The sequence below is a fragment of the Apium graveolens genome, chromosome 11 (genome assembly GCF_009905375.1).
Source record: "Apium graveolens cultivar Ventura chromosome 11, ASM990537v1, whole genome shotgun sequence".
In the NCBI taxonomy this organism is placed as follows: domain Eukaryota; kingdom Viridiplantae; phylum Streptophyta; class Magnoliopsida; order Apiales; family Apiaceae; genus Apium; species Apium graveolens.
This window is the reverse complement of record NC_133657.1, coordinates 85,816,878-85,842,677: the sequence shown is the minus strand read 5'-3', so window position 1 is coordinate 85,842,677 and position 25,800 is coordinate 85,816,878.

Genomic DNA, 25,800 nt, shown 5'->3' with positions numbered 1-25,800 from the left:
ATTGTTACGAGGGACAAGGCCAAACTGGATGCTAGGTTATTATCAGGAAGCAGTATCTAACAAAAAGCACCCGTGACGAGACTTGAGGATATTATGACATATCAGGCACCTGATACATATTCTAACTTAGAATTGGACTCTAGTAGATGTGTACAAGTGCACTTCTGGTTGGTGAGTCAAAGGAGGAAGTCAATGCACAATAGTTTATGGACTTTGCAGTTGCAGATCTATTGGACTATATATATATATCTTCTTCACAAGCTTACTTCGGGATGTTATGAAATGGTATCTTACTCAAGAAATCGTCAAGGACATGGTATGGCACTCTAACTGAAGTTACATTATAATATGAACTGGTAGAGTCGTCATATTAATAACTCTCTTTTCACTAGGCACAAACATAATGTTATATATGTGTAGTGATATAATGATAATGTTATATGTTGGTCTACTAACAAAGACTAGTGCAAGATTATTTTCTAAGTAATTGCAGAGTAGATATGGAGGAGCGTGTTGGAAAGGTTACAATTCTATTTGGAATTACTACAAGCATTCCAAAATAATATTTCTTTTAGAAGCTCAAATAAACCAAAAGAATGATGACAATACAAGTAAGTTAAGGATTTTCTGAAGATTTAAAATTTAGAATATTCTGAACATGCCAAGAATACTTACCAACAGAAACCACAAAAGCTTGACCAGTGTAACTCAGGTAAAATGACAAGCTATAGACGTATGATGTTAGATAATGGATCACACACAGAGGGGGGGGTGAATGTGTTTTGGTGTTTTTTCTGCTTTTCTTGAAGTGTTTATAGTGATGAACAAAGTAAACTAAAATCTTGTAATTAAATATGTTAGTACTGAATTTAGACAGATAAAACAGTGAATGCAAATCTTTCAAAACTCACTTAATTTTATTTTAAAATTAAGAATATTTTTCTACAAAATTTCTAGGCTCTTTGTTGATAAAGAGCTTAGCTTCTTCCTTGAGAGAATATAAGATTTTCTTTTCTAAATGGTTACTTCTAACAAAGCATCCAGTGTTTACTTTATAGAACAGTAAACACTGGTTATTACACAGCATGCAACAACATGTACTAAACCTTATTTTTGGATAACCAAATCTTTCTATTTCTGGCTTAGTGTATCTTTGCTAATCTTGCACGCCTGTGAATTTACTTTGCCAGTTAATCTTGGCCTTTGATCTTGTACTCTTCAAGCTGCTTTTGTAGACTTGTCAATCCAACTGATTAGATTGTTTGTTGATTGATAATCTTGGATATTTAACTGTTCAGCAATTTGTACTTTGAGTTTTACCTCGATATCTCCAGTTTGGTATATTGAGAACTTGACATCTCGATAAGTATATTGGCTTATCAAGATCTCTAATCACTCCACAGTTGTTTTGACTTATCGAAGTCTCTGAGTTCTCTATAAGAGAATTTGGCTTGTCGATATTTCTCATCTTCATGTCTTCACTTTGGCTTATCGATAACTCTGAGTTCTCTAGTGACAACTGAAGGATTTTTAGCACATAACGCAACGAAAACGTAAATTTAAATCTAAAAAAAAAACGAAACCCTCCGCAGGATCCCTGCGAAAAATAATATTTAATTCGTAGTTCAGTATGTTTACCTTAAGAAGCTTTATGTTAATGGAAAGATGGAGGTCTTTAATGGCGATCCAAAAACGATAAACGAAGATCCTTAGCAGCTGCTCCTCAAGTGTGAAGCTCTCCACCGGTATCCACCAAGAAAATGATGTAATGAAAGAGGAGGAGATGGAGAGAATTAGGGTTTTGTAAATCTTTTTGGTTGAGGCAAAAATAGGGTCTATAATAGTATATTTATGGGCAAAATTTTCAGTTGAAAATTTTCCCATAAAATATTATTATTATTAACCCTTTATTATTCTCACTAATATTTAAAACACCTTTTGATTATTAATCATTTTTCTAAACACTTTAGAAATAATTCTCTCACTTGATTTAATTTCCAAAAATTAAATTATTAATTAATAATATTAAGAACTTTTTCTTAATTAATTTATAATCAATTAAATCTCATTTAATCAATTATTAAATTTGCCAATTAATTATTTATTTCATAAATAAATAATTATCAACCATTATTAATTAATTTCTCCACCATTAAATCATTCTCTTTTATGGTGTGACCCTGTAGGTTCAATATTAAGCCGGTAGTAGAAATAAATAATAAAACTATTTTATTATTATTTATATAAATTCTCTAATTTATTAAATATGATTAATTAATTAATCATATTTATTCTACATCGTGAGGAATACTTCTCAGCATATTGCGACTATCCGGATAATACGAATTCACTGCTTAGAATACCAAGAACCTATTCAATGAGTAGTTATCGTACAATTAATTCCTTCTACCCTGCAATGTCACGATTAAATACAAGGCATGGAACTTGTGTCAAGCCTATCTTATTTAATTACTTGCTTTCCCATTCACTATGCTTAGTTCTATTTAATGTAAATTAGAAACTCCTTTCTTATTTACTATGCCAGAGATTCCTAAACTAACATAAGTGGATCAGCATTGAACATTCTCTTCCTACACTAGAAGGGGTAGATCCTTTATTGATCATATACTATCTTCATGTACAAATTCCTATACCCAGTAGAGCCCTTATAATTGTCCCTTGAGACTAAAAACTAAACCAAAGTATAGTTCAGTGTACACAAGATGACTATGATGACCTTAAGTCTAAGGATACTTGTACAACTATCATTATGTGAACAACTGCTGACGCGTGAGTGAACTCCATCAGTTGTTCATCTGTGTGAGTCATGTTCAGTGAACTTATTCTATAATAAGCACCTATATACTAGCTATAGTGTCACCACACAAATGTCTATGAGAACAGACATCCTTCATAATGAAGCAAGCATAGTATGTACCGATCTTTACGGATTATTAATTACCAGTTAGTAATCCTACGACCAGGAACTATTTAAGTTTAGAGTTATCATCTTTTAGGTCTCATTATTATGATCTCATCACAATCCATAAAAAGCTTTACTCTAAACTATGGTATATCTTATTTAAACATTTAAATAGATAGAGCCCGTAATAAAAACAAAACAAGTCTTTTATCAATGGAATCAAAACAGATTACATAAAAGTTATTCCTAAATCCTCATACATGATTGGACTTAGGACATATCTCTTTCAATAACTTGGCTTATCGATAACTCTGAGTTCTCTAGTGATAACTTGGCTTATCGATAACTCTGAGTTCTCTAGTGAAAACTTGGCTTATCGATAACTCTGAGTTCTCTAGTGAAGATATGACTTGTCGATATTTCTATTCTTTATGTCTTCAATTTGTCTTGTCAATATCTCTAAGTTCTCTAGTAGCTTTTCCTGACTTCTAGATAAGTCATTCTGGAGTTCTCGAATGACTTCTCTATTGTAACACCCCAAATCCGGGGTCAAGATTTGGTGTCACTAAACAATCCTTACATAGAATAAAAAAATAAATAAATAACCCCTTGAATCCGGATTTGGGGTGTTACAGTTGGTATCAGAGCTGCAGGTTATTGGTCACTGAAATAAGAATAGGTGAGAGTAGGATAGGAATGATAGGTCGTACAAGATAGGAAAGTCCCTAGGCATATTCAGGACAAATTGAGTTGAGTGCGAATTAGGGTTAGCAGATCCGATAAGGAGTTGGTAAGATAGGATTGATGAGAAAGTGTAAGGCGAATATCACAACATCATAGGTATATTGAAACCTCAGATCATACAATAATGAGAAATCGACGGATCGACGGAGACTGGGTATGTTACCCTACTTTTCACGTGGTTTTGAAAAATATGCGATCTATTCTTGTGAGAATTTGTGTAAGAGAAGCTACGATTTAACTTAGGTATCAGGACGAGTTCCACGTCAAAGACAACCAGTTGATGGAAGCTGATGAAGAAATAACGTTGCGCATTTCGAAGGCACCACCGTTGCGAGAAGATTCTTATCACTTATCGGGAGCTGCGTAAGAAATGGTATCTACCTTATTAGGTATAGGAAAATCTATCAAGGAGGTACGACCCTATCTACTGACAGAACATCGAATCGAATGCGTGGTTGTGAGCATAACGTCAAGGACGACGACAAGAATGTCAAAGACAGTACTAAATGTCAACGTTGCGGTGGAATTGTGAATAAAATGTTATACGACGGCCAATGAAGTCTCGTTAACTAATAAGTGTGAGTGTAATCCAAGGAATAGTGAAAGAGGTACTGAAGTGAAGAGACCTTTATATGGGCATTCTTTTAATTAGATATTTCATTGGTAAATCAGAAAAATAGTAAGTAACTTATATAGTAATGACGACCAAATATTTGATTTTCAAAACTTTAAAAAATGAGATTTTGGAAAAGATTTCCTTAATCAACTTTCAAAAGATTTTACATGAAATAAGTTTTACAATTTGGTTGTTAAGGTACTACTTAAGTTCTTGTTATTATAAACAGAAAATGACCTAAAAAGAAGAATCGAATTAGACTTAGTGTTGTTAATTCAAAGGGCTAAGTAGACCCACCAGCAGGGAGAAGGTTTAAGGTTTGTTGTGAAAAATGAAAGTAAGCGTTGTTTAATAAATTCAATAATTAAATCAACATATTAAAATATTATTTACCCCAATTCATGAAATTATTAAAATTTAACGAAATTCGTGATTCGAATGGACGGAGAATGATTGAAGGAAATGGCAGAATCTTCTAGACGGTAGGCAGAAGAATCATATGTTATCGACAAAACTGAGGCGTTGCGTGATCGATGGTTATTTTATGCGGAATCAATGGAATCTAAAGCAATGGTTATAAATTTCGGAAGGACGCGATTAAGATTAAATTATTGAAGTAGTTGATGTGAAGACAGTTCCAGGAAGCATTTCGAAGCAATGATGTGGCTTGAATCGTGAACCTGTATCCGCACGATCCTGAAGGCATACGTAAGTAAAGCGTGGAGGTGATGGACATTAACATTCTTTCTTCTAATACGACAGTATATGTTTTTCTTGATTTTTGAATATGTCTGAGCTTCTTCTGTTGATAAATTATATGAGGCGAAAACGAAAGAAAAAAATTCCTGTATTCCTTCTGAATTGTTTCTCTTCTCAAATCCTTGATTCCTGATTAAGACAACAGTATTGTGATATGACGCTTTGTCGAAATGACGAAGAGTCGGGTGGGACGCCACCTAATCATGTGCTGTATGCCATATAGTATGAAAGACTGGCCATCTTAAGTACGAATATGGTTGTCTCATTCTTCACTCATTTTTTCTTCCTTCAATTTTCTGATTTACAAATTCTTTCAATTGGTTGTTGCATTGTTATTCCTTATTCCGTTTTTCAATCAAAATCATGTTCACAAACTCTCCTCTTGTATCGAGTCTGTTCGCTGACGATTACAAAAGAAATAAAGTAGCTCCGTGCAACAGGTAGAATTACGTGTCAAAGGAAAATGTGATTGCAAGTCGTTAAAGGAAGGACATTTGCAAACAAGGAAAAAATGGACACACTGACAACGTGGTCATGACAAAGACATCAAATCTGAGAGTTGTTCGTGTTACGAGGATCTCATCAGTACAATAGAGTACGTTAACGCGATGCACTTCAAATCAGAAGATTTCGATGAAAAATAAAATCATTAGTGAATCATAACGAATAAATTAGTTACAAAATAAGAAAGCAAAGTTGTGTGCGTCAGACGCTGCAAACAAGTATAGGGTTGGCAATCAAAGGTTAAAGAATTGCTGAACAATGATTCAGACATGTAATTACGACGTGAAACATCCCTTCGTCGCTGGAAGATACTGTTCGTGAAGACTCAAGATGGAAGAAATCTTAAATGTAATCAAACTTCAAACGTGTTCTTCAAGAAATTGTGAAGTTTTCTAATTTGCGTAAATAAGTGATTGTGAATTCAATGCTCATACACGGGTTAGTAACGAAAGTTCGATGTGAAGCCGTAAATGGAGATGAAGCAATGATGACTCGACTGTGAAACTTTTCAAGAAATAATGATCTAACGATTGAGTTCCTACCAGATTGTGTTAATAATAATGAAGACCATGCGCAGTTATTAAAAGATAAACCAATTAATAATGGTCAGAAATAAATTGACAAAATCATGAAATCAAACCTTAAATTTATTAAGGACAATTCGTAATATTCTAAAAAGAATTGAGAAATGTATGGTTATATTAATCATTGTGGGTTTCAGACTCAATCTCAATTAAAAAGAGATATGTTATGCTAGTCAGATGCTGATCAAAGGTGAATTGTGGGAATTGATGATTTGGTTGATTGATGGTGTCGGCTTGAGTCCGACTGGTAGTCAATGGTGTAGGGGAAGTGCTGCCCAAATTTTCAGAAATTATCCTATAGTTAAAGAAAAAGAAGTATATTATCGTTCTCGTCAGTACTCCAAATAATTGCAATTTCGATTCTTGAGAAAGTTGTTATGACCAAACCGACTTTATGTAATTGGTCTTTGATTCCAGTTAGCTAGTCAGCACTTGGTTTAAGTGATCATTTAAAGGAGTTGATTGATCCACTTTGCCAACTAATGATTAGTTAAATGGAAATCGATTCCAATTAGATTGAGTCAGGCTCTAACATGATTTACAGATCCGAAATTAAAGCGATAAGAAATTTGAAAAAAAAAAAATAAATAAATAAATACGGGCGTTAACGTAAATTGAAGGCTTAGTTTAATTAGCGTGATGTTGTTGTGATCGGGTGCAAGGTTGATCCAGAAGAATACGCTCTTTTAGATGAATAAGAGGAACATGAAGTTATTGGTACACGCTAGTAAGAAGAATATTTTTTAAGAAATGAAGGTTTAAGATAAAGTAAAGGGATTATATCATCTGTAATAGTTTTCCCGGAAGAACTTGGATGTATACCCATATCAAATGATGAATTAATAGAATATTTGAATGTACACTTCTTTTGAACGGAGATTGAATGGAAGTTGTGGTAGAATAACAGAAAGCTCGCAAATTCAAGCACCCAATGAAAGATGAAGATTGATGAAGTCCGTATGTGAACTCTGAAAAAAGAGATGATGGTCAATAAAGAGAAGTCAAACGCGCGATCTGTGATACGTCAAGCAAAGCTAAGGAAATAACTACCGAGGAAATTCGACAATTTTGTTAGTAAGAATTTAAATAGTATAAATAAAAGCCTTCATTCCAGTGGAAACTGCAGGAATGAATTATCCAATAATAAATAGAGTAGTATTACTAAGAAAAAGAAATTCGTTATTTTAAGAGAGATAATGAATAATGAGAATGAAGAACTAATCAAGACAAGAAGTGGAATCAAAAAGATGATAAATAAATTTTATAAAATAATCCAGGATATACGCAAGGTATGAACGTCAATTGGGCCAGAATTGATTGAAGAATGAAGTGAAATGTCAATAATTGAAGATGGGAATTTCATTCAAGGAATGCGTGTAAACATGAATGATTAAACAAAGGTATTAATGGCAAACTGTGGAAGAAGAACGTTGTAATGGATCTCATGTCGGAATTCTTTCAAATGAAGTCCCGAAGGTTCAAACGATTGACTTACCAAGGTTACCTCAGGAAATGAGGTAAGAATTTCTCGTCGGTTATTATACAGAGTCAAGCTAATGTAAAAAGCCCTGTATCGTATAACTCAATAGGGATGAAATAATAAGTGAAAGAAAACTTCAAAAATGTGTAATGAGAATAATGAAATAAAGAGTGTTTTGTACTGTACACAAAAAGTGGTTATGGAAAAAGAGAATAGAGGTATGAAGTTACGTGTCGATTATCAGAAATTGTAAGTTTGAAAACTAAGTGAACACAATGTACCAGGAGTATTCGGATAATGTAATTGTATTTGTTGATAACATCCTCGCTAATTCAAGGACTAAGGAAGACCAAGTTGAATGCCTGAAGATATGTTTGCGAAGAATTGGAGAAATAGCAGCTAGATTCTCAGCTTCAAAGATATGAATTCTGGTTATAATTGATTATGAGCTCCTGTGTGTGGGTAAAGAACAAACAGGAAAGGTCCATTAAAGAATAGATGTTTCAAATAGAAATAAAAGAGTGAATACCATTAAGTTGTTGAGAAATGGTTAAAAGAAATAGAAATGTGCTACCAAAATGGTAAGTTAAATGCAATTGCCGAGATTTTCTTTTAGTTTTTGAATAAATGTAGAACATTCCGAAGCATCAGGCATCATGACCTCAGGATACCGGGCGCAGACGAATAGAAAATGCGAAAGACCGATTAAGGATAAGTAGAGAAGAACAGCAAGTGAAAATAGAAATTTCCTAAATAGGAAACTATTAGAATCGGAAAGAAAAGAAGGTTAGTGTAAATTAAGTTGGTCCTTTGAAATAGTGAGATTGATAGAACGATTGTGAATGAGTTGGTCTTGTTGTCACAGGTGTACGAGTCTATAAGGCATTTATGTGTGTATGACTATGAAGAGTAATTTAGCTCCAAATATGTGAAATAAAAGATTGGGTTAGGGGTTGCATGAGCAACTAATAAATCTGATGACGGTAGGAGACCGTTGGAACATGATTAAAAGTAGTGAGTCCTGAGAAGTTTTAAGTAGATACTCGAAAGGTAGCAGTGTCTGTTCTTTAGCATGATTCTGAGGACAGAATCCTTTTAAGAGGGGAAGAATGTAACGCCCGGGAAATATTATGTATTTATTTTTATCAATAAATAATTATTATGTGATTTTATGTGAATTTTGGTGAATTATTTGATAATTGATATTAATATCTGGAATGTTTATTTCTGATAAAATCTAGATATTTTAATTTTTAATTATCCAGAATTAAATCTAGATAATTTTGGTAGTTTTCTGGTAATTTTTGGATTATTATATGATTTTATAAGAGTTTATAGAATTAATAATGATTATTCTTACATAATTATAAAATTAATTCATTTAAAATCAGAAATCGTTCTACTTCAAATGTTTCTGTGTTTTTACAACCCAAAATTCTTCCGAAAACTCCTTCCTAACCTAATCTGATAATTTTGAACACTTTCCGTGTTTTGACTTTCTCGATCCGGGGTACCATTTGACATGTACGAGTCCCGGTGTGAAATTTTCAATACGCAAATCATTTTATATATCGATAAGAATCCATATTCTCAAAAGGCGAGACATTATCACCTTAATTTTGTATAAAGTATTTTATAGGGAGCTTTGTTTTGATAATTATCCAATTCTGGTATTAAAATTGTATCGACTTTTTAGTTACTTAGAGGCTAAGTAACCTATTTTTTTGATTCAATATGTAAATATAATTATCGAATTATTAAATAAATAAAATATGTGATGGTTATGTCAGCTTTGTGTTGCTGTATTATCAATTGTCTGTGAATTGTTGGATATGAAGATTAATTTTATAAGTAATTATCGAGCTATCTGCATTTAATTCATTTTAAAGTGATTTTATTGAACATTTATTCATTAAATCGATAAATACAGGTACGTTACGCATCATTAAAAATATTGTAAAGAATTATGAAAAATTTATTTATTTAAATTTTAATTACTTCGATAAAATTTTAAATGTTATTTTGGGAAAATTTCAGAATTATGATACTCGTAATTACTCGTCAGATATTCCAAATTTTGAGTATCGTATTGTTCGTTAATTCAACAAGTAATAAAATGAAATAAAGAAGGGGGGGCAGATTATTTATCGGGTTCAACCCGTCTATTCTCTTCAACCCTCAATCAATCTCTCTCCAATCTCTCTATTACCTCTCTCTCTCGAATTTCCTCTTTCTCTCCCTTATTCCCTTGATTCTCTCACCGTTTCTCCCCCTTACCGTCGCCTGGGTTGGGTTTTTTCCGGCTTATTGTTCGGTAAATAGCTCCAACTTGATACCCTGTCTGTTTTCTTCGATCGCCGCCCCAGTTCAACCACCGCCGCCTCCGCCATTCCGGCGAGACGAGTGGCGCGTGTTGACCCGTGTGCGTGCGTGTCTCCTGCGTGTATATATATATGTGTGTTGTATATCTGTGTGTGTGTGTACCTGGGTGTTCAAGTGTGTGTGTTGTGTTTTTCCGGTTCCTGCTCTGTTTTTCCGGCCGTCCCTTTTCCTTTTTCCGGTTGCGTGATGGTATTCTCTGATTATACGCGCGTTTGTGCTGCTGGTTGGGATGTTATTAATATTTTATTAGTTTTCTGCAGGAAATCCTTTGAATAATATACATGAAATAAAAATGAATTTTTGTGCGGGAAATTATATATTTAATCGGTGAGGTTCGTATGGAAACCCGAAATTTATCGAGTACCGACGAACTTTACTGCCGTCGGCGATGAGCTTCGGCGAGCCGACGGTGGGCAATGATGATTTTTATCTGAGTCCTACGTTATTAATTAAATAAAAATGAAAAATATGAGTAATAATAATAATTAAGCGAATCGAAGTTTGGGACTTGGTAATTGGATTGTGGATTGAATTGCTTGATGTGATTGTTATGTTGTGATTGACGTCGATTTGATCTCGATGGGTAGGCCGATAAACGAAGGAGGCGCTGCCCGATTTTCAGGAAATTAATTCCGAAATATTGGGAACGTAACCTATAATTATTGGAAACGTCGAATAATCATATACAATTATATTATATGAACTGGACTGCGATTGAGACAAGATAATTTATAAATAATCGATTACCCTGTTTTTCAAAATGACGAATATACGTATTTTCTGAAAATAAATACCGAACCGAGTTTCGAAGATGTGAACCGTAATTGCTATGTGTATTTAGATAATATATATAAATATGAATTCGGTTATGAAATCGTACGGGTAAAATAGAATAGTGATTTGATGTAAGTTTAAGCGATTATCTGAATTAGGGTATTTCAACCCTGTAGGTTTTAGACGGAAGACCCGAGACATGACATCGGACTAGGAACGATCTAAAGATTAGACATCGAGATCAACGAAGTTCCAACCAAAGGGTCTGAATGTTGGGATCGTATCGAGAATAGGATAGTAGGTGGACGATAAAGCCGAAAGGTCAAAGTCGAACCAAAGTCAACCAGTAATAACGGTTAAAGCTTATTGAGGCAAGTATTCCTATTATCACTTATTATTCAAGTGATATTTATTTTGAATCTTATCATGCAAGTATTCTGGATTTTTCTTTTAAAATACTGCAAGTATTCTTAATTTTCTTTTACCTTTCTCCTTAAATACTGTAAGTATTTATTCGCTCCTATTCTAAGTTCAGAATAGTTAAACTGTTTTATATTTCGCTGCAATTATTCTTATTATGCCAGTTCTTTCCATTATTGTTTCTATAATTCGATTACTCTCTTGAGCAGATTTCCATTCGTTCGGGTTATTTGCTAACCCTAATTTGGGATGTTTTGAAATCAAAATGATTTGATATCAAAATACTCTACGGGCTGGATGGTTATTATGAGGACCAGTGATGAGCTGGATCCTATGGGCCGGAGATGGACCGGACCCCTTTAGGCCATAGTTGCCTGGGTGCCCCATATGTTGGTTGGGTCTATGCAGTTGGGTATAGATCCGCACTATCTCCTGACTGATCAGCAGGTTATAGTGCATATGTTGGTTCTAGTGTCCAGTCTAATTTATTGTTGTTCGCCATTAATGGCATTCCCTCTTGAAATAAAATGTGATTATGGTTTAAAGTTATTCTTTCTTAGCACTCAGTTTCGGGAAATTACAATGTTTCTAAATATATTCAAGGTTCAGATTGTTGCTGCAGCATTAGTTGCTCAGTGATAGTTAGGATCTTGAATGAATTGAGATCTTCTTAATTATTCAACCCGTCCTTATCAGGCTGGTTTAGCAGGCTAAGTCTATGGAAACTTAGTCGATAATGACGGATATTGAATAGTTAGGAATTTCTTGAACGTCGTTTTATGAATAGTTATTGCATTCATTGCTCAATTATGAAATGATACCAAAAGCTATTTTGAAAACACGCGATCTCTAAAGCTCTTACAAAAATGTCATTATGTCCTATGTGATTCATAGCAATGCAAATCAAATTGATTTTTAAGATAACGAGGTATATCCTTTAAATGATTTTGTGTTTCGCCCTTCAGAATATTTCAGAGATTTTGTCTGGAAGTTTTCTTTGAAATTAATGTTTAAAACTCAATTTATATACTTGCTGGGCATTTTTGGCTCACTCTTGCTTTGTCAATTCTTATTTCTGCCAGAAACAGATAAGGATAAAAATGAATAGCTTAGATAGACAGCAGAAGTTCGAGAAATCTCCGCTGCGAGAGGTTGAAGAAGTTAGAAGAATATGATTCGAGCATTAATTCAGAGGTATTTACAATTGTATTTTAGTTGTTGTAAGCTGTAGAAGATCAGATTCTTGTTTCATACCATAACCTGTAAACGATCCGGATTCAAGGGGTTATTTATTTATTTTTTTATTCTATGTAAGGATTGTTTAGTGACACCAAATCTTGACCCCGGATTTGGGGTGTTACATCTATAACACTTAATTTGTGACTTGTAGAGATCTTGACTTAGAATATTTTTCTCAAAACAGATTTATTCAACTCCGAGCTTCTTCATAATTCTTCTGAGGCATGATCTTCTTGATCTTCTTCCAGATAGAATTCTTAGGCTTGATACTGTTTACAGAAAAAGACTCCAGTCTAGATTTGGGGGTCACTAGCCAATAAACCATAATAAAATAATCACAGCGGAATAATATAATAAATATGACCCCTTTACCTGCACTGGATCGATCACAGGTTATAGTATGGAACATGCACTAATACAAACTAAATGTTATTACAAACCATAAGTCTAATTAGTTTTACAGATTATTCAAATTTTATTACAAACCTCTAGACTATCCAAGCGTCCCAAAACAGTCTACCTGGAATACAAACCAAAATATTTACATGCACTCGACTTCTGATCAAACCTGGAACTCAAGCCTGCTCTGGCTTAGCTGAAATATTAGATTGATAAACAAGTAGGAGCGAAAGAAATGCTCAACAAGCAATATAAAATGTTCTTGAAATGATAAACCACATTCTGATAATAATTGAACAACAGGATAAAATCAGTAATATTTGATCAATAATAAAAGCTTCACAAGCTATCAACAATAAACAAAAAAATTTAGATTGGAATCTAACTCCGACGGACGTACTATCACATGTTGATCAGCCCGTGTGATAGCACAAGGTCATGATTCATAGAAACATGTCCCCAAAACACGAGTACTCAAATAAAAAGGCAATATATCTGCCCGTCACATAAATTGTGTCATAATATTTCATATAACACATAAAAATAGCCTTCCGCTGGACCGTCCATCCCGGTCACTTACGCATTCATCCAATCCATAAAACTTTTTGATCAAAGGAACCGAATCAAAGGACATACTTATCTGTATAACTCCCCATTTCTCATGGTCCAGAGCTATCTCAACAATCGATGGCGAAATAACTAGAACAATTAGTTATTCGCTAATCCCAATTCAATGTTCCACTGTATAAAGTAATTTATAGCGAAATATAAAATGTTTAACTATTCTGAACTTAGAACAGTATGGGTATTGAAAGAATAAATTTCAGAGTCAATATCACTTGAATGATAAGTGAGGATAAAAAATATTTGCATAATATGATTCAAAATAAACGTCACTTGAATAATAAGTGAAGTTAGGGGTACTTGTCTGGTATGCTCGATAATTTCTTACTATATCTCTGCTTATAGCTGCTGGCTACTATCTCTATCTAACACTTGACCGCACTCCTTGCTACTCGATTCTATAAACAAAAGGACTATCTTAATTGACAGACCCAAACTCAATCGACGTAACTATACGTCTTGACATCTACCCGATCGTTTATAACTAAGCATGGCATTTTAAAACTGTAAACAGATAGCATACATATCATATAGCACGTAATCATGGTATTCGTATGACATGTAATCATATATTTCATGTAACACATAAGTCAGATCATTAAAAGATATGCTTCAGTACGTTCAGAATGAAAATCAGGTTAATATTAGCATTTACCGATCAAATACTGACTCAAACTCATACTCAAATCAAATGACATTGTAATATAAAAGAAATTAGGTCTAAAAAGTATTTTTATTGGAAGCGCAATATTTTTCTGAGTCTATACGCGTTTGTTTCGTATTAAACGGACGAACGGTTTAATTATTATGAATAAAATAAGAATTAAATAGAATTAAATCAATTAATAATAATAATAATTGACTATTAAAACCCAAAATATAATTTTTAAAAACTTAAAAATAATTTTTAGGAATTATTTGAATTAATTATAAATAATTTATATTTATTTAATTATTTATAAATAAAATTAATTGATTAAATGAATCAATCAATTAATTAAACTCATAAATATTTAATTAGAATAAATTATAAATAATTAAATCAAATTAAAATTTTGAAAATAATAAAAGAAAATGATTTTAGGAATTTAAAATAATTAAGGAAATAATTTTTAGTATTTAAAATAATAATTAAATGATTTTACAAATAAATAAAATGATTTTTGAAAATAAGAAAAAAGATTTTTGAAATATTTTTAAAATCAAAAACTGAGAAACAGAATTGGGGATTGGGGGTTAGGGTTTCAGGGATCAAACCCGGGTTAAAAGACCGGGTCACCAGGAACCAACCGGGTCCGGGTCGAACACCGACCGGTTTCTGGAAACTGCCCAGATTTCGGCGGCGTTTGGCCAGACTCCAGCGAGACCATATCACCCCCGAAACAACTCCTTCCCCTTCGTTTCTCAACCCAAACACAATCAACATCGGTTCAACAATCCAGAGAATAACAATAGAACAATTATCCAAATCCAGAAATCATTCGCCGGCAAACTCCATTAAAACCGGCAAGGAATCCGGCGAAACACGATAATCACACAAACGGTAACCAAAATTGACGAACTATACACAGAATTAAAGCTCTGGTCATAAACAATCACTTAGCAACAATCATATCCTCAAACAATCAACGAATATAACAAACAATTCGAATAAAAAATCTGACTTATAAAATTGAATTCGCCTAATCAATTATACCAACTGAAAATCATGATTTTACACACGGTCGAACTTAAAACAATATCAGGATGCTCATAAAATTAACAAATTCATTCGATAATCACTGAAATCAAAAGTCCTAAACCGTTGATTCCGACGAACAGGGAACGAGTAAGAAACTCGACCTTAATCGATGAATTCGGTATCAAAATGATCGTCTCGATCAGGGCTTTACTATGATATGTTGATTGCTACCAATGAATTGATAGATCTCCTGCTATGAATTGATCCTTTAAAACTGAATTTTCAAGCTCTGCTAATCAGATAAATGAAAGAGAAAGAAACCGACCTTCTCTGTTTGTTTATTAATTTTATATATATCTTTATATTTATATTTAAATATATAGATAAACATGAAGGTTACTTATAACCGCGTAATTAATCTCAATAAATCACAAATCGGTGACTCGATCTCACATTTTAAAATAAAAGCCCAAAATTAATAATTTGCGGGGAATAACTTTAAAAACAATAATTATAAAAATTAATATTCAGATTTCGTCAAAATTCAGAATAAATAAAAAAATGCAAAGATATTGGATATTTGAGATACGAATAATTTTATAAAAATAAAAATACGAATTTTGTGGACTTTAACGTCCCGGTGGGGTCCTGGTCCGTTGATTTTTGAAAAACAGAATGATACTGAAATTAATAGAAAAACCCGAATACGCATAAAATGCATTCAAACGCGCATAAAATAAAATAAAACATATATTTCGATAGAGAAGCAAATAAATGCAAGTCCAAATTGCAGATCGATTCATATAATTGCAGTTTTAACACATATTATTCAATCGAAAAAATTTATGGCCCGCACGGAAACACACATAACAGCTATAACATCTAATATCATGACAATAATCACTTTAAATTTATAAAACACATAATATTTATTTATTTAACACATAATATTCACATAATTTTCCCGGATATTACAGTTTACAGAAAAAGACTCCAGTCTGCCTTTGAACATTTTTACAGACTTAAGTGGTACAATATAAAATGCAAACTTAGATTACAATACAATATACTTAGGGTTGTCAATTTGACTTAGTCTTGTTATTGTACATGCATGTCTTGCACAACAATCTCCCCCAATTTGGGAGAAGATTGCTTATCACAAATTCATGCTTGTTAACAAGACTAACCCTAAGCTACAATGGACAATTAAACTTTACAAAAGATTGACAGAAATACAATACTTATCATTGAGAGGTTATAGAATTTTATACAGGAAATTCATTACATAAAGTCTTCATATCCTGGCTCTTTTCTAATGAGATCTTTAAGAGTTATTAATACTTCCATTTCTTCTAAAATTTCAGTACCTCTTAAAGCTTCCACAAGTTTGAGCCACTCATCTAATGAATAGCCATTTAGATAACCAGCTCTAAATTTGGAGAATATGCGAACTTTGATGTTCAGAAAATGTCCATCCTTGGAGAGTCTGCTCATCCCTTTTGCTTTAAGCACATTTGATCTTTTCTCCATTCTTGCAAATTCTTCAACATACTTCCTATCCCTTTCTTCCTTTTCAGCCTTGGCTCTTGCAATTTTCTCATCTCTTTCTCTCACCCATACACTATATGTAGTTTTCCAAAACCTTGTGATGGTATCCTTATCCTTCATTAAACTGGTCACTCTCTTGAATTTTGTGGTTGAAAGTCTATCCATTAGATCACTTCCAAGTAGAGTGAAAGAAACATCATTATAATAAATTCTGACTTCTGTATATAATACTACCCAGGCTTTGACTATTTCTTCAGCTAGCTGTTGAAAATATTCTTTATCTGTGAAGCACCAGTTTAGTGGCAGAAAGTCAGATTGGTCATAGCAGTTCCATAATGATCTCTCAGTAACTGGTAGTTGTTTTGCTTTTCTTCCAACAGATTAAAAGTGTGTCTTGGTTGGAGGTTTATATGAAGGTAAGGTTGTGATTTTCTTCAAGCTGTTTTGGCTGGTAGTGATTGGGATCTTGAGGAGTGAATTTGCAGTTGGCTTGTATAGAACCTTTGGCTTTGAGGTGACAGATGATTACGTGTTTGAGCTAAGAGGTTTGGTAGGTTGAGCTTGGTTTATTTAGATTTTTAGGATTTGTTGGTGTGGTCCTGAGCTGTCTTCTTTTTTCTTCTTCCTCATTTCATCTTTCTTCTTATCATCTCCTTTCTTCTCATCCTGCTTCTCATGCTTGCTGCCAGTTGCTCTTGAAGATTGACTTGGATTTGAGCCAGAAGGTTTTTGCTCATCATGCTTCTGCTCATCATCATCCTTGTCACTTCTTAGATTAAATTGAGTGGGTGGCAACATGGTGTCAGCATTCACAAGATACCTATCAAGAATCCTGATCATTTCTTTATTTTCAATTTTCTTGGTCTTTTTATACTTCAAATCAGATTGAAGAGTCATGATTAGCCTCATATTCTCTCTCACACAGTTCTTGGGAATATTAAAGATTTTGTTCTTCTTGGTCTGTGGATAGATGTAGTGATGGATTTTTAAACGCAGCGGGGCATGGCAAAACACTTTTACACATACAAAATCCAAATAAAAGCATATAAATCGTGAATAAAAATTCGAGGGATCGAATTTAACCTTTTAAAATTAATTCGGAGACAACGATCAGAGATCCTTAGCAGTTGCTCCTCAAGTGTGAAGCACTCCACCGGTATCCACCAAGAAACGACTTTTAGGAGGAGGAGGAGGTGGAGAGAATTTGGTTTTCTGAAACTTTTGGGTTTCTAGGGTTCGAATAAAATAGGGTCTATAATAGTGTATTTATAGGCAAAATTTTCAGCTGAAATTTTCCCATAAATAATATTATTATTATCCCATTTATTATTCTCATTAATAATTAAAACACCTTTTAATTATTAATCCTTTTTCTAAACACTTTAGAATTAATTCTCTCTCTTGGTTTAATTTCTAAAAATTAAATCCTTAATTAATAATATTAAGAACTTTTCTTAATTAATTTATAATCAATTAAATCTCATTTAATCAATTATTAAATTTGCCAATTAATTATTTATTTCATAAATAAATAATTATTAGCCATTATTAATTAATTCCTCCACCATAAAATCATTCTCTTTTTATGGTGTGACCCTGTAGGTTCAATATTAAGCCGGTAGTAGAAATAAATAATAATAAAACTATTTTATCATTATTTATATAAATTCTCTAATTTATTAAATATGATTAATTAATTAATCACATTTATTCTACATCGTGAGTGATGCTTCTCAACATATCGCGACTATCCGGATAATATGAATTCACTGCTTAGAATACCAAGAACCTATCAGTGAATAGTTACCGTACAATAAACTCCTTCTACCCTACAATGTCCCGATTAAATATAAGGCATGGATCTCGTGTCAAGCCTATCTAATTCAATCACTTGCTTACCATCTATTATGCGTAGTTCTATGCAAATTAGAAACTCCTTTCTAATTTCATTTACTCTGGCCAGAGATTCCTGAACTAGCATAAGTGGATCAGCCTTGAACATTCGCTTCCTTCACTGGAAGGGGTAGATCCTTTATTGATCATACACTATCTTCGTGTACAAATTCCTATACCTAGAAGAGCCCTAATAATTGTCCCTAGAGACTAAGAACTAAACCAAAGCATAGTTCAGTGTACACAAGATGACTATGATGACCTCAAGTCTAAGGATATTGTACAACTATCACTAAGCGAACAACTGCTGACATGTGAGTGAACTCCATCAGTTGTTCAGCTGGGCGAGTCATGTTCAGTGAACTTATTCCATAATAAGCACCTACATACTAGCTATAGTGTCACCACACAAATGTCTATGAGAACAGACATCCTTCATAATGAAGCAAGCATAGTATGTACCGATCTTTGCGGATTATTAATTACCAGTTAGTAATCCTATGACCAGGAACTATTTAAGTTTAGAGTTATCATCTTTTTAGGTCTCACTATTATGATCTCATCATAATCCATACAAATCTTTACTCTAAACTATGGTATATCTTATTTAAACACTTAAATAGATAAAGCCCGTAATAAAAATAAAACAAGTCTTTATTAATATCAATGAAATCAAAACAGATTACATAAAAGTTATTCCTAAATCCTAATACATGATTGGACTTAGGACATATTCCTTTCAATCTCCCACTTGTACTAAAGCCAATCACTCTGGTATCTAATACCCATCTCATCTTTATGACAATCAAAGTGACTTTCAAAAAGTAGCTTTGTGAGTGGGTCTGCTATGTTGTTGTGTGTGTCAACTCTAATTCAATACAATATAAGAAATGTTACCGTGCTTCCACTAACCCTTTTGTAGACGCATGGTTCATCTACGTTTTCGATAAAATCAAACTCTTTGATTATCTCATCAAAACGAATGTTCCATCTTTCGAGAAGCTTGCTTTAAACCACATTAATCGCAAGCAAAATCCCAACTGATTTTAACAGGGCTTCATGTAAAAAGTTTCATCAAAGTCAATCCATTGCCTTTGTTTAAATCCTTTTCCCAAAAGCCTGGCCTTTTAGGTCTCCACCTGGCCATCTGCTATAATCTATCTTTTGTATACCGTATACATAGATTCCATTCTGGATTTCATGGCACTATGCCATTTCTCTGAGTCAACACTACTCATAGCCTCATTATAGGTCACAGGGTCGTTATCATCAAATGATTGACAACTCATTGTCATTCTCAATGACAAGGCCATATTACCTCTCAGGTTGGCGAGACACTCTCCCTGACCTATGAATGGGCTGTTCCACAAAAGGTTGTTCAGTCAGAACAGGTGTTTCCACTTGATCCGTAGTAGTTTGTGCTTCTTGAACTTCATCAAGTTCAATTTTTCTCCCACTGTTTCCTTCAAAGATAAACTCCTTTTCCAAGAAGGTAGCATGTCTGGAGACAAACACCCGATGATCGGTGCAAAAGTAATACCCTAAAGTCTCTTTAGGATATCCCACAAAACTACATTTTACGGATCGATATTCCAGCTTATCTGGGTCAACTTACTTGACATAAGCTGGACATCCCCAAATCTTAACGTGTTTAAGACTCAGTTTCCTTTCTTTCCATATCTCATACGGAGTTTGAGGAACAGATTTTAGAAAGCACCTTATTCAGTAAATATGCTGAGGTTTCCAATGCATAACCCCATAGGAATACTGGAAGATTTGCATAGCTCATCATGGACCGAACTATGTCTAACAATGTTCGATTTCTCCTTTCAGATACTAATCTGGAGGAGTCCACTGGGAGACTATACCATTTACTTTGAGATAATCTAGAAACTCTTCGTTCAAGTATTCACCATCTCGATCTAATCGAAGAGTTATAATACTATATTTGGTTGTTTCTCCACTTCATACTTATATTCTTTGAACTTTTCAAAGGCCTCAGACTTGTGTTTCATCAAACACATATCCGAATCTAGATCTAACATCTATGAAAGTAATGAAGTATGAAAATCCACCCATGGCTTGCGTAGACATTGGTCCACATACATCTGTGTGTACCATTCCTAGCAAATTTGCAGCCCTCTCTCCATGTCCACTAAATGGAGACTGCAGTGCCACTATAAAGTGAGATTTTCATCATCCCTTTTCTTTTATTAGTTTGTTCAATCTGAAGTAAATTATGTCACATATATTCAGACCATTATTTAAAGTACCACGTCCATAAAGAATATTATCTCTAAGAATAGAACATTCATTATTCTCAATAATAAATGAAATCCAGCCAAGTCTAACTTGGGAATAATATTCCTCACAATCGAGGGAACAAAATAACAATTATTTAAAATAATGGTCTTGCCCGTAGGCATATGTAAATGAAATGATTCTACATCTACAGCAGCAACTCTTGCTCCATTTCCCATCAGTAGAATCACCTCCTCTTCCTCAAGAGTCCTACTTCTCCTTGGTCCCTGCAACAAATTGCAGATATGAGAACCACAGGCGGTATCTAATACCCAAGTAGAAATGACATATTCACTTTTATCATGAACATACCTGAATCAGAAGCGGTAGTCTCACTACCCTTCTTCTTCAATTCTGCAAGGTAAACCTTGCAGTTCCTCTTCCAGTGCCCCACCTTGTTACAGTGAAAGCAAACAACTTTGCTCTTGGGGTCTTCAGCCTTTGGTGGAACCGGCATTTTCTCACCTACTTTCTTCTTCTTGGAAGAGTTCCTCTTCCTTTTCCTAGGATTGGAACCTTCACCAATTAGAAGAACAGAACTCTTCTTAGGGGGGAAATTCGATTCCGCAGTCTTCAACATGTTGTGGAGTTCAGGCAGGCTGACATCCAACTTATTCATGTGAAAGTTCACAACAAACTGCGAGAACGAACTCGGAAGCGATTGCAAGACCAAGTCTTGGCTCAGCTCCCCATCCATGGAAAAACCAAGTTGTCCAAGACGTTCAATCAAATTGATCATCTTAAGTACATGGATGATCCCTCAGACATCCTATAACCGAACAACTCCTTCGATATCTCATATCGAGCTGTCCTCCCCGCCACATCATACAACTCTTGTAGATGCATTAGGATAGTGTGAACATCCATATGCTCATGTTGCTTCTGTAGCTCAATGTTCATGGAAGCTAGCATGATGCATTGAGCAACATTTGCATCATCTATCCACTTATGATACACAACGTGTTCATCATTATGTGCATCACTAGCAGGTTCAGTAGGCTTAGGTGAGTCAATCACGTATTCCAGCTTCTCAATCCTGAGAACAATTCTCAAGTTTCGAAGCCAGTCAGCATAATTAGGACCAGTCAATTTGTGAGCATCCAGTATGCTCCTAAGTGATAGTGCAGAAGACATAACGTACAAAGTAAATCTGTAAATGATAAACACATAACAACACTTAGCAAATATTCGATTTCATTTCAAAACACTATATGAATCGGGTCTTTATTCATAAGTGGCTCCCACTAGTTTTCCTAATTTATTCAACCCCCTACGTGAAAAATTAAGCATTCATAATGCTAGTGGGATTAGGGATCCTACATTCCATTACACGACCCCGGCTGTAGCACGAACCGCCATGTAATGTTCAATAGGCAGACAACTCTTGTCAATTACATCTCATGTTATTCCCTAATCAAACTTTAGCCTCTTGAATAATTGAGTCTCGGCTGTAGCACGACAAACTCAATATTCTAAGTCAAGTCTAACCCAACATTCCGTACAGTTGAATCAGTCCCCAAAGGCCCACGGCTGTAGCACGTACCGACCTTTAGATTCTTATTTAATGTACACATCTCTATGTAATAGACAAGTATTTCTTATTTCGAAATCAAAGCCCTCGGCTGTAGCACGAACCGACAATGATTCAAAAATAAGAACCACTTTTCTATCATGTTGGAAGGCTATGACCGACACAAGCCCGTTATATCATTGGCCAATTACTACTTGATATTATTTAATTTTAGAGGGATTATATTACGTTACAATCATAATCATATTATAAAGAGATTCTTCCTTTTAAATTAAATATTTCAAATCAATAATCAATAATCAGACGATTCCCAGATCGGGTGGAGCATTGTCAAGAGGCGTCACTTAATAACCCTTTCTTACAGATAGAAATCTGTTGTTGACAGAATCATCCTTTCTCTCATATCGAAAATTCATATTCAATTACGTGTTTCACAAACACAAGAATCTCATGATTGTATTCATAATATTGTTATTAAGGTTATGAAACAATTTCACTATACTAGGTTGTCTAACAAACGCCTTATGTTCATTTAAGTTCACCTAAATCTATCATCGCATGATAAACTAAGCATATATCACATATATCAACATGAATAAACATCAAGGTAGGCATGTTACATCATCTAGCACATTAGTCTAAGCATTATACATCTCTATGTATCACATGAAGTATTTAAAAGCAACTAAAACAGTCAAAAAACAGCTTTAAAACACTTTATGGAAATATAAACAGTTCAAAACTTTTATATAAACTAAAATTGATCACTCCATTAGATCCGTCTCGGAAAAACGAATCCAACGGTATATTGCACGCCCAAAACGGAGTTACGAAACTCCCAGAAAATCAATTTTAAAATCAACAGAGGGTTGTAACGCATTCCGGTGATGCGTTACACCCCTTTTAAGCCATTAAAGGGTGTAACGCATTCCGTGAATGCGCCACAGGTGTGTAACGCATTCCCGGAATGCGTTAGACCCCTATATATATATATTTTTTATTCAGCAGCCGCCATTCTTCTCGATTAACGTGCGTGACATCTCCTGACAGCCGCCTGACATGTCTGTCTTGTTTGTTTTCTCCGTGCACCAGCAGTCAGATAATATAAGCACAGCAGATGTATATAAACATATATATATATACTATATATACATATATTTACTTATTTAATTACGAATTTAATTGTAAGAACTTCAAAAATTTATAATAAAAAATCTATACATCCTAAAATTATGAAAAAAATACCTAGACGATCTACAACACTTGTAGAACCCAGATCAACATTCAAAATTATTATGAGAAACGATTTCTCATCAGACAAAATTAATCCATGATATAACTGGTAAAAATCATAATTAATTCATACAAGCACATAAAATTCTGAAATTTTTACCACAGATCTATATGCATACAACCTATGCTCTGATACCATTGATGGATTTTTAAACACAGCGGGGCATGGCAAAACACTTTTACACATACAAAATCCAAATAAAAGCATATAAATCGTGAATAAAAATTCGAGGGATCGAATCTAACCTTTTAAAATTAATTCGGAGACAACGATCAGAGATCCTTAGCAGTTGCTCCTCAAGTGTAAAGCACTCCACCGGTATCCACCAAGAAAACGACTTTTAGGAAGAGGAGGAGGTGGAGAGAATTTGGTTTTCTGAAACTTTTGGGTTTCTAGGGTTCGAATAAAATAGGGTCTATAATAGTGTATTTATAGGCAAAATTTTCAGCTGAAATTTTCCCATAAATAATATTATTATTATCCCATTTATTATTCTCATTAATAATTAAAACACCTTTTAATTATTAATCCTTTTTCTAAACACTTTAGAATTAATTCTCTCTCTTGGTTTAATTTCCAAAAATTAAATCCTTAATTAATAATATTAAGAACTTTTCTTAATTAATTTATAATCAATTAAATCTCATTTAATCAATTATTAAATTTGTCAATTAATTATTTATTTCATAAATAAATAATTATTAGCCATTATTAATTAATTCCTCCACCATAAAATCATTCTCTTTTTATGGTGTGACCCTGTAGGTTCAATATTAAGCCGGTAGTAGAAATAAATAATAATAAAACTATTTTATCATTATTTATATAAATTCTCTAATTTATTAAATATGATTAATTAATTAATCACATTTATTCTACATCGTGAGTGATGCTTCTCAACATATCGCGACTATCCGGATAATATGAATTCACTGCTTAGAATACCAAGAACCTGTCAGTGAATAGTTACCGTACAATAAACTCCTTCTACCCTACAATGTCCCGATTAAATACAAGGCATGGATCTCGTGTCAAGCCTATCTAATTCAATCACTTGCTTACCATCTATTATGCGTAGTTCTATGCAAATTAGAAACTCCTTTCTAATTTCATTTACTCTGGCCAGAGATTCCTGAACTAGCATAAGTGGATCAGCCTTGAACATTCGCTTCCTTCACTGGAAGGGGTAGATCCTTTATTGATCATACATTATCTTCGTGTACAAATTCCTATACCTAGAAGAGCCCTAATAATTGTCCCTGGAGACTAAGAACTAAACCAAAGCATAGTTCAGTGTACACAAGATGACTATGATGACCTCAAGTCTAAGGATACTTGTACAACTATCACTAAGCGAACAACTGCTGACACGTGAGTGACCTCCATCAGTTGTTCAGCTGGGCGAGTCATGTTCAATGAACTTATTCCATAATAAGCACCTACATACTAGCTATAGTGTCATCACACAAATGTCTATGAGAACAAACATCCTTCATAATGAAGCAAGGATAGTATGTACCGATCTTTGCGGATTATTAATTACCAGTTAGTAATCCTATGACCAGGAACTATTTAAGTTTAGAGTTATCATCTTTTTAGGTCTCACTATTATGATCTCATCATAATCCATAAAAAGCTTTACTCTAAACTATGGTATATCTTATTTAAACACTTAAATAGATAAAGCCCGTAATAAAAACAAAACAAGTCTTTATTAATATCAATGAAATCAAAATAGATTACATAAAAGTTATTCCTAAATCCTAATACATGATTGGACTTAGGACATATTCCTTTCATGTAGGACACCCCCTTGCTTGGATATTGATAGGCTTTAGTGAAAGCTACGATCTGTGCATTTTTGAGCTCATGAAGAAGCTGAGTGTCCTCTGTGATGACTACATGAACCTTATCAATCACAACATCTAGCTCAGATGCCCTTAGAGTTCTGCGATTTGAGAGAGAGACTTGAAGGCATCTATCTACACCACCATCATAAATGTTAACAACAATTCTCTTCTGTAGATAGTTCTCAACATTCACCACTTCTAGTTTGACAGAATTGATTATCTTGGCCAATGCTCTTTTGCATGTGATGAAGTTA